This window comes from Sinohyriopsis cumingii, chromosome 17 (assembly GCF_028554795.1).
Source record: "Sinohyriopsis cumingii isolate HCF-2022 chromosome 17, ASM2855479v2, whole genome shotgun sequence".
Taxonomy (NCBI): domain Eukaryota; kingdom Metazoa; phylum Mollusca; class Bivalvia; order Unionida; family Unionidae; genus Sinohyriopsis; species Sinohyriopsis cumingii.
Genome location: NC_142977.1, coordinates 57,010,547 through 57,020,131, shown reverse-complemented (window position 1 = coordinate 57,020,131; position 9,585 = coordinate 57,010,547).

Here is a 9,585-nt window from a genome sequence, read left to right as displayed (position 1 = left end):
AAAGTCAGTGTCGACAAAGTCACGGACGCCACAATGAACGACAAGCGAGCGGCAACTATCATTAACTACATCGCTGAATACGAGGGCAATCAAAAATATTTCTTCAGAGTAAAATTTATTGTATTAACAGAAACAGGTAGTTGGATTATCCGTGACAAATATGATCCTGTCCTTGGCAATAATAAAACTGTCATATTAAGTAAAAATTCCAGACCGGGTCTACTGACGGGTATTGACAAATCGTATTATGAGCGAGCATATCCTGTAACAGCGGTTATTTATGGAATCTATGAGATAAATAAAAAACCCAACGTTGATAAACTAGCGCCGATGAAATTTTCAAGGTTAAATTGTGTAGCCGAACGAGTAATAGAACACTTTACAAACGCGATGCGTGGAAATGGATTAACTGATTTAAGGCGTGAAAAAATAAACTCCTGGGCTGATTCAGTTAAGGATACCGGTGCTACAATAAAAGATGTTGCTGAGTTAGGAAAAATATTAAAATTTCCAATAACTGTGGCGACAATAACGGGAGAAATTCTGTCCCAATCGAAATATAAATCGAAAGGAGCTCCAATAAATATTATCGATCATAACGCGCACGCATGGACTAACGCAGTAACAATATTTCCACGTGATCGAACTGTTAGATTTTACCCCACAGATATGTTTGATTTTATTAAAGAAATAAGTAAAACCGATCCTGTATCGGTATGGTTATTTAAAAGTAATGAAGAAGGTGAATTTGATCAGTTTGTCAAACCAAACGGTGAAATATATCGAACAGAATCTCTCCATGACGAGATGAAAAATCTCGCGAAGTTTTTACAGTGCAAGCACGCGGAAAATACTGACAAATTACTAACTAATTGTTTTACCGTTCCATCTGTTGCGGCTCATTTCGCCAGAGAACGAAATTCATGGAAACCAACACGATTTGATTTACTCGAGGACGTACGCGCAAGTTGCGTCGAATATGGACATGGCGGATTATGGAATACCAAATATAATTACAATGATGTTATTTCGGTTGATATGGTTGCATGTTATCCAGGAAGTTTTCTGGGATACGGAGATTGTTCTGTGTACTTTGAAAGATTTGGTCACCCTACAAACGAGATGACGCGAGTGGCAATTAATGGACCATTACCTGATTTTGATCTGACTGGATTCGCCTGTATTGAATCATTCGAGTTTAACGAAAATCTTCACAAGATTTGTTATGTTTGGTTTGGTAGACATTTTTGTGAAAAACGTTGGGCACCTATAGTTTTGTTACGATATATGCTAGATTGTATGATACTGACATCGTTGGTGGTCAGTGAGGCAATTATATCATATCATGCACAGACCAAAGTTTGGTTGCCCATGTCAGATTCTGAAGTTATCAGCGAGTTTAAGGATGTTTCCGAAGATGATATTCCTAATAAACTCAAAACCGCAAAAGATCTCGGTAGAAAAATTATAGGTAAATTTACTCAAGGTGGTGCATATGATTATAAAAGACATCACGCACGATTAATTTTAGATGATGCCGAGTACGATTTTATAATCGCTGACACAACGGCGAAAAATATATTTGTAAATCGAGAAGGTGTTTATTTATCCGACGGAACAAAATTAGGTACGATCGTTAGTTACATAAATGATGTATCCCCGCAATATACTCATCTAAGATCTTCCATGTTGGCTTATGTTTCTATAAATTTATTATCGATGATTAATAGATTTCCTGAGACCGCAGTCAGAGTCGCAACAGATTCGTTTTATATTTCAAGTAAATATTTAGAATCTGTTATGAAATTTACAAGTAATGATGAACGATGGGGTTCGTGGAGAATAAAAAAGGAACTATTACACAATTACACAGAATCAGCAGATGTTCCAATGAGAGATTTTTATCGTAGGGGTAATAAAATATCAGAAATGTCGAAAGCACCATCGTTGAGTGATCCAATAACTAGATATAAGACAGTATATCTCAATGGACCTGGTGGATGCGGCAAAACAACTCGAACGATTAATGTTTTTAGAAATTCAGATATAATCGTGCTGACACCCACACATAGACTTGCACGTGAGATGAAGCAACGGCAAGTACAATCGTGCACGTATCATAGTTTCTTTCGGTGGCGCGGAGATACATGGACTCCTGAACGGATGGGAGAAAAATATATACCTAAAATAATTATTTGGGATGAGATATGCACGGTCTCATTGGATACATTAAAAACGTTTCTTGATTGGTTGTTGACGAAAAATACCGCTATAATAATGTGTGGCGATCATGGTCAACCTCCGCCTTTTGTTGGACCATCTCCACATGATTGGTTAAAAAATTTCGTTGATTATTACGAAGAAATAGATGATGATCATAGAGCTCTTGATGCAGATTTGAGGGAGTTTAAAAAATTAATCAGATTACAATCAAACAAAATTCAGTGTGAAATAATACGTGGAGTGATCTCAGAGACCTCAATGAGTGATTTTTTGAAATTATGGAGACCCACCGATTTGATCGTAGCAAGTAGAAAAATAATCAGAGACGCTTTACAACAGCAGTTATTTCAACTACATAAAGAAAAATATTCAGAATTACCCGTACCGTTGTGTTATAGACCATCAGATACACGAAAACAGAATATTAATGTTGATATTCCAGGACCCTTGACAGAGTCAAGGAAACAGAATCTCGTATTAAATGATATTGTCGCCGTTGATATCAGTGTGGTCGAAGATGCAATACACGCTGACAAATCTCCATGGGTGTTGGGATACGCTATGACAATCCACTCGTCTCAGGGATTAACTATTTCTGATACACGAGTCTGGATTGTAGACGATCGCATCGAGTGGTCAAATTTAGTTTATTTAGCGGTATCGAGGGTCAGAAATATATCTCAATTACGTAGAATCATAATTCCTGAAATCGTTGATAAATTTAACATCATCGATGATGATATAATAAGAAAAAAATTAATCGGATACAAACAATCTGATAAAAAAAATAAACGTGACTTTGATCTTGATGTTGAATTTATTATTGAGTTAAAACAGCAGCAGAATAATCATTGCGCCAGTTGTAATTGTATAATGTTATGGCGGTATTCGAGTAATGATTCAAGACAATTTACCGTAGATAGAAAAGATAATAGTCGCGGTCATACACGAGAAAATACCATGTTGACCTGTCTTGAGTGTAATCGACGTAGAGGCGCTAGTGCTAGTTAAGTGATCGAAATCACTGAAGTGATCGCGGTGGTAGTTGTGTATCGCGGGAATTATTTGTAGTTGTTCACGTGTAAATCCACGTTGAGGAGCGGCCGAATCTAATCTGTAGATTGCAGGTCTGGAAACGCCTGCGTTTCTCCCAGTGGATCTTGTCACGGTAGATATTTTGTGTGTGGTAACACTCCAAATAGGATCAGTCGCTCTCGCTTTACCACCTTCAAGTTCACCAGGCTCATATAAATATCTGACTGTAACATCACCTAATATTTTTTGTTTTCCAACATCTTTTCGTTGTGTTGGTATATTTTTTTTTGTAATTGCATTAATGGGTTTCATGTTGGTTGTTCGTGTGATCTCATTATTTAATGCAGCTATCACGTTTGGTAATCTTGCAACCCATTCGCGAGATCTTTTATCCTGAATAAATTCCCTCGCGTATTGATATCCAAATAACCGCTCAGCAAGTGTTCGATTAAATCGCTCAAAAATTGCCTGATCACGGTGAATTGCAGTATGACCTCGTCGTATTTTGGTATTATGTTGTTTCATCAACGATGATACTGGACCAAGAAATTCCTTACCAGGATCAACCTGTAGTAGCTGTGGCCATCGCAGACCACCTTGTGGTCCGAGTCCTCGTTGATAAATTCGTTCAAACGCATCGGCTACTTCAGATGATGTTTTCGCTGATAGCGGCTCTGCTTCTTTATATCTACTTGCAACATCAACTACGGTTAGCGCGTATTTGTACGCTTTTCCACGCACAGTGTCATGCGGTAAAAACAGAATATCAGCTTGATGAACTTCATTAGGAACACTGACATCGAAATACGCGTACTGAATTTGTTTAGGACGTGGTAGATAAATTTGCCATATTGCCTGCCTGGACAACCACGCTTTAGCAGTAGAATGTTTAACCGCTGCTGCATCAGCAAGTTTACCAATTGCTGCTTTGCCTCTCCAGTATCCTCTTGGTGAATAATAAATTAATTCCATTATATATTACCAGCCCCTAGCGCTAATTTACCTTTCATCGAGGATCTTACTAACCAATTAGCTAATGATTCTCTAATATTTTTATTTTTTATGGAATTTAATGCATGAATTAATTTCACATCTGCAATATGCCTATCTTGTAGATTTTTACTCTTATAAGCTACATCATGAACATGACAAGCTCGATCAATAGCATTTATTGGTTCCTCGCCTGGTTTTGGTTGATCTTGATTATCGAGCCTGATATCGAGTCGAGTACCAGGACCGCAATAATTATATCCTGGTAGATGTTTTTCTCCACTGTATTTAGCCCATGGAGCACCTGGAAACTTTGACATCAAATTAGCAATATCACCACCGCGCCTATTAGGTAAAAATGAAAATTTCTTTCTACCGCATATAGAACATTTTCCACCGTACGCTATTTTTTTATTTTTTGTTATAACCGTAGCTAAATCAGTAGTTGGAGTTTTAACTTTACAGCGTAAACAATATAGATTCATGTTATAACATATATGGATATAATTGATTTCTCAGCAACTCGGCAACGAGAGCCAGTTAAGCATCATCCTGCGCTACCGAATTCCATCAGAATGATTATCATAGGACCATCTGGATCGGGTAAGACGCAATTATTACTTAATCTGATAATGAGATGGTTGAAATGGGATAAATTATATTTAGTAGCACCATCCGTTGATGATCAACGATGTTATGATGTACTTAAAGATTTCAATGAAAACGCGCGATCACTGGATGAGGATAATGATGTTATAGAGTTTATAACCGATATTGATGAAGCACCATCCGTAGATTCCATAGACGGATTTATTAATAATTTAGTTGTATACGACGATGTGATGCTAGATAAACAATCAAATCCAGCCAGAATATTTTCCCGAGGTAGACACAAAAATACAGACGTGATCTATGTTACTCAACGATATACACAAATTCCGAAGGTGATCAGAGACAACTGCAACATTTTAGTTGTGTTTAATGGCGTAGACACACACACGTTGCGAAATATTCATCAAACTTGGTGTGGTGGTGACATGGATATAATTAAATTCAAAAATTTCTTCTCACGAACGCAAGCTACTCCGCATGGATTTATAACAATAAATTTACATGATCCAAGAACAAGATATCGTGTGGGTCTTGATAAAATATTTGGGTAACGAGGGTGATGATAAAATTAAATTTAATTTAAAAAAATAATGAACAACTGTGCGTGGTTACGTCAAGGAACAACAGATAAATGCAACAAAAGGTGCCGTGGAGAATATTGCAAAAACATAATTATCTTATAAAGAAAAACCTTCATGCTGGTCCACGAAGTTGTGTTGAAAACAACGGCGTTAGAGGATTATATCAGATTTGCAAAAATTGCGGTGGAGATCGATACAGAAGTTTGATGATATATTATAAACACAGAAAGAACATAAATCCAAAATAGAAAAACCACCATCAGAATTTGAATATTACTTGAAACAGAACAAATAAAGATGAAACAGATGAAGATGAAACAGATGAGGAGAAAGGACAGCGAGAACGAGTTGAAAAATATTCATCAAACTTGGTATGGTGGTAAATTAATAGCAGCAGAGAGGGTACCTACCAACGTTGGTCGTCAAAAAAATAAACAAGAATAAATAAACACGTAGAGTACTTTATTTTTTCAGATACTATTTCGAACTGAGGTTTTATTAGTACAATCGGTCATTACAGAAATAAAACATCTCAAGGAAAAGTTCATTTGTAAAATCTTGACCTTTCTACGAGATGATTTTATTTGTTTGTTTTATTTGTTTTGTCGGAATTCTATGGTCTGTTCACCCTCTCTGCTGCTCATCCCCTTCTGTCTTTCAACAGTAAGAAATTAGCTACTTTGGAGTCCATAGTTCTGATCAATTTGTTTATATAAAACTTGGTTTTGGGCTTAAATCAACATCTTGGATTAATCTAATAATGAGCAAAATCCAAGTATATACATGTGATCATGTATAAAATTAGTTGAGTTTTTTAACCAGCCTAAAAGCCATACTTCCACAATATAGACTAAAATCATTAAGTTGTCCTAGAAGTTTGATGAGTGTTAACCATTAATAATAATAAGGTGATCTTTCATCTGAGTATGTTACCACTGCATGCAATATTTATACATATAGTGCAGTTTTTACTAAACTTAGAATACATGCTTATATAAATGAGATCTAGATTGAAGAAGTGAACATGCATACAAATACATGAGGTTATAACCACTGCTGCTGATTCTAGTTTGATCATACTTGGCCATTGGGCTTATGTAGTCAAGTTTCACAATGATGCTTATTATGAGTGTGATAAAGGTATGGTAATGAAGTGACCTTGCATCTGATTGGCAGAGTTTCTTGTGACTTGCACAACAGTGTTTATGATCCAGTTTAGATCTGACTTGTTTAATTATTTGCTTGTATGTCTGAGGCTGTAAGCAAAATCTATGCATATAATGTGGTGGTTCTACTTCTCACTAGCCATTCTTGCTACTGCTCTTAAAACTATTTCTCATTAATTTTATCAGACTTGGTAAATAGATTTATCTCATCAAGATATAGCAAAAGAGCAATTTTGTAAAAAAAAAATATTCATTCATATTAAACTCAAATTCTGCATCTGATTGGTTGTCCTTGCAAATACTATAAGGGCTCTATTTCTGACAAAAAGATTATTTTGATCTAATGTAGCAGAAATGCTTATATGATCAAAACATTGAACATATTTGATGACAAATAAGAAGTAGTTTTTCATGTAAATTTGATAAACATTGATAAATCGGTTCATATCATTAAAAGCTTGGAAGAGTTTGATTACATGCGAGACCATCACATATTAATCATTCTTTATTTAGAGAATTATTTTTGTCAGGATTTAGTAAAATATGTAAAATCAATATGGACTGGTTTTGTTATGTACAGCAATACTAGTTGTTTACTGAGTACTGAGGGAATTGGAGTAAGGCAAGGGTACATTGCAGTAGGTAACCTGGTTGACTTGATAACAGGATTTTAACACAAACATTTTTATCAGGAGTCTAGCATACTAACCATTGATTCACTGCAGATCCTGCCCCCATTAGTTACCTTTTAATACATAAAGCATTTGGGTTTTTTATGTCACAAATCCCATAGGGATTAAAATTAACATCATAGGTCTCACTGGATAGTTTCGTATTTTGACATCCCTCTAATTTTTAAGGTAGAAGGCATGAACCTAATTATCACAAGCCTAGCATTTATAAATTCACACGTAAGCTAAATCTATAATGTGGTTCAGATTTACTTTGAGTTAGGCATGGAAATAGGTTGGCTTGTTGGTGACTGCCTGTCACAGTTAGATGAGCATTGGAGATCATATGCGTAACTTAGTCTGCAAATGAGCTGCTGACTTTTATTTGTGTCTGCTACAGAGGTAAATATAAAAAAATCTAGATGGTAGAGGGGTGATGAAAAGTATGCTAATTTGTTATAGTACTACTGAACTTTATTCATGCATAAGGCACATACAGATTCTTTTAGTTGCCTTGTCACAGAAAAATATTGAAAATAGCTATTTCTAGTAAAAAAATGAATGTAAAATTTAGGAGATGGTGGCAGTGATGGTTCAGTATAGAAACCAATAGATGCATCAGGAATTAACCTGATTACTGCAGTCAAAATCTCACATGTATGCTTTCTGCAAATATCATTAGTTTGTTTTTATTAGTATCTTCATTGTTGGATGAAAATTCACCAGATAAACTGTCCAGTGAGACCATAAAATACACAATTAGAAAATAAAATAAATTTATTCTAGAAAGAAATATTGCATGCAACTCTGTGACACAAATGAAAGTAATGAGAAAACACTTAAACAAATGGCTAACATTATTCATCTGGCTTATATAACTAACAGTTGGCCATTTCACTATGGAGTAGTCAGGTATATCTAGTATTGTAAGAACAGAACGTAAACAATAATCTCCAAACGTTTATCAAATCAATTGCATACTTAGGTTTGGAATGTATTACATGGGAATTATGTTAATTTTTAAAAATCAAAATGTACCTCCATCCTTTGACCCTACCAGAACCAAACTAAAAGCTCAAATTTGTGCAGCTGCTTTTGCTCATCACAAACATAATTGGGAGTATAACTGCTAACCCTACCCTCTAACACACATTTAAGATCTTTAGAGTTTTTAAATACAGCCTTCTAATTATACAAGTTTCATTACATTGGTCAATAATTAGTCATATGTGATGACACTTGTAACTAATCAAACCACAGCAACTGAGAGCAGACTAAGCACTGATATTTATATGGTACAGTGGCAATATACAGTCTGTCTGCTGCAACACATGAAACAAACTGGACAAATCTGAAAGCCTTGAATTTGACTTTATTTATCTGTATGGTAGAACAGAACCTGAGTTGAAAGGCTTTTAAAGAAAGACCTTGATATCAAACCTAATAATAACGGCAGGAGTTATATTATGGATAATTAACCATTCTCTCAGTTTCAAACTGGGCATTCCATCCCATGGGGTTCTAAATGTAAACCAAGTGTAACTGATATCCTAATGAACTGTAAAGACCATAGCAGCACAACAGCAGGGGACCAGATATGTCCAGATCCAGAAATCATAGACCAGTTTCAAACTGATAATGAGCCACATAAAAATTACACATCTGCTAGAACTTCTGTGATGAAGATAACTTAAATTGCATTATTATTAATCCTTCTCCTCATATTCATCATAACTGAGATGTATCATATATGTTTTATTGTAAAATAGTTTATGCAACATAATTCAGTGAAGACCTTTGCTGCCAATTTACCAGTGAACCATTTATTTCAATGAACATATTTTATGTTGTAACAAGGAGCATCATTTAAACATTATGATATACTTATCATACCTGTATATGAAATCTTAATATTAACACTTATACTTGCAATACTACTACTAATAAAAACACCTGCATTGATAATGTGATTATGTTCAATTGGACTTGTATCTAAATGATCACCAGCTGTATGAAAAGACTTATTTCAATATATAGATATTGGATGGAATACTAGTTACCACAATTGAATAGTCATATGATAAATGATATATTTTTTTAAACAATTTATATTTGCAGTGAAACATACTTTTACATTATCTTCCCTTAAATTTCATTTATAGAGCAGTATACTCTGCATTCATTAAATTACTGAAATGGTTAATAATACAACAACAAATACTGCAACTTCCAGAACCACAAAAATCAAAAGATATAAACAAAAACTTCCCCACATGTATCAACAGTTGTCACTTAATAGACAGAACT